We start from the raw sequence: 1,999 nt of genomic DNA, 5'->3' as shown, positions 1-1,999 counted from the left end.
CCCACCCCCAGGGGCTTTGCAGCGCCTTTCCGGAATGGCTTCCCGATGAGGTAATGCAGCTCCGAGCTCGGGAGGAGGCCTCTGGGAAACGCTGCTGGCCAGGCCCCAGCTCGGCTGGAAAATGGCTGCCCGCGGCCTCCTCCCCTGCCTGCCCAGAGTCTGCCAAACAGGGCTGGGCGGGCTGAGAAGGGGAGCAGGACCCTGGGGCAGGCACCTGGCTGCCTCCCTCTGGGTGGCGGAGGGACCCCAGGCCTTTCTTGTCCCCTAGCCTTGAACCTGTGGGGCGCCAGGCCCAGGCCTCTGCCTGTAGCCTCACACTGATCCTCAGAGCGCCCGCCCCGCACACGGGGAGAGGCGCACCATGCCTAGAGCCACGGCAGGGGCCCAGGCGCCCTGCTCTCTCGCCAGGGCCGAGCAGGTCTCCTGGGCCCCCACCAGGCGTGGGAGCAGCAGTGTGCGCGCTCAGACCTGCCGGACGGCATTTTCCTGCAACACAGTCTTTTCCGGGCACAGAGCAGCTCTGAGGCCACCGCCCTCCCGCGCTGCAGGCAGGAGGAAGCAGAGCTGATGAGTGAGGAGGGTGCTGGGCTGTCCACCCTTAGCTGTGGGGATCTGCCTGGAGGCGCAGGGCAAGCTCCCTCCCCTCACCCACATCTCCCCGGCCCTGCCCAGGCCCTGTTCTGGGCAGCTGAGGCCACAGGAACCAGCAGCACCTGGACCTCCCGGGTGGAGGAAGTCACCCTCCAAGCAGAGAGGCTGGTGGCTGCAGAGCCCTGCACCTGGGACCGCACAGGGAGGACATGCCGGGCATCTGCAAAGGGCACTGGGCGCTAGAGGAGGGTCACTTCCCTGGGGGGGGCTGATCAGTGGGCCCAGTGGGACCCCGGCTCTGGGTGGGATTGGGACGGGTGCCACCTGTGGGCGTTGGCCAGCACTGTCCCGAGGGAGTGGGCAGGCGGGTGTCAGAAGGCCCAGCTGGTCTGCACTCTGATTCAAAGTCATTGTGCAATATCAGCCAAGCCCCTGACCTGGCTGGACCTCAATTTCCCCATCTGCATACAGTAGGTGGCGGAGGGGACTCAACCAGACCCCAGAGCCCCCAGTCTGGGCCTAGGGCTGCAGCTGGGTGGGCAAAGCCTCTCTGGGCCTGGGGTTGATTTCCGTGCTGGAGGCAATGTTTGGAGCAGGTCCCGCGCTCCCAGCATGCTCGGCTGAGGCCCAGTCATGTGGGAGGTAGCAGTGGAGCCAGAATCCAAGCCCAGGTCCTCTGCTGGCCCGGAGTGACCTTGCAGGGCCTCCTTGTGCCCCTCCGGCTTTCTCTGCACCAAGCCAGGCTCCGGGAGAGGGTGGAACTGCTCACCTCTTCTGCCCCCTGGTGGCTACTGTGACACATGATGGCCCAAATAGAGCCTGTGGCACCCTGTGGACCAGGGGCACTCCTGGGAGCCCTGGGGGAGGGGCCGCCTGCCTTGTTTAATTGAATCTTCACCCCTCCACACGCACAAGAGGGGTGCCCTCCTGATTGCCACCTTAGCGGGGGATTCTGAGGTGCGGGGAGAAGTGCAGGGAGGGACAGGGCCTGTAGGAAGTGCACCCCAGGTGACCTGCCCCTGCCAATCAGCAGCCTCCTGGGACTTCAGGCTGCAGGTGGGGGCTCAGGGCAGAGTGAAAATGTGCAGAGAGGACTGGGGCTCCTTGTTCTGCAGGGCGGTGGAGTCATGCAGACCCCCTGGGGCAGTTAACGGAGCAGGAAGATGTCCATCTGGGGCAGCCCTTGGGCACGAGCAACGCTAGGTGGTGCCAGTCTGACTCCCAGCCCTGCAGAGGGGAGGGGCCCACACCCACACCTGGAGGGCCCAGAGCAGTTGGCGCCTGCTGCCCACTCTGAGCCCACCACTGGCTGGCTTTGAGTCAGGGGCTGTGCACTCCTGGGCCCTGACCTGAAAGTGGGACTTCAGGGTGGAGGCTGGACAACCTGCCCGAGGCCACACTACCCAGG

The sequence above is a fragment of the Sciurus carolinensis genome, chromosome 4 (assembly GCF_902686445.1).
Source record: "Sciurus carolinensis chromosome 4, mSciCar1.2, whole genome shotgun sequence".
NCBI lineage: Eukaryota > Metazoa > Chordata > Mammalia > Rodentia > Sciuridae > Sciurus > Sciurus carolinensis.
This window is presented reverse-complemented; position numbering follows the sequence as displayed.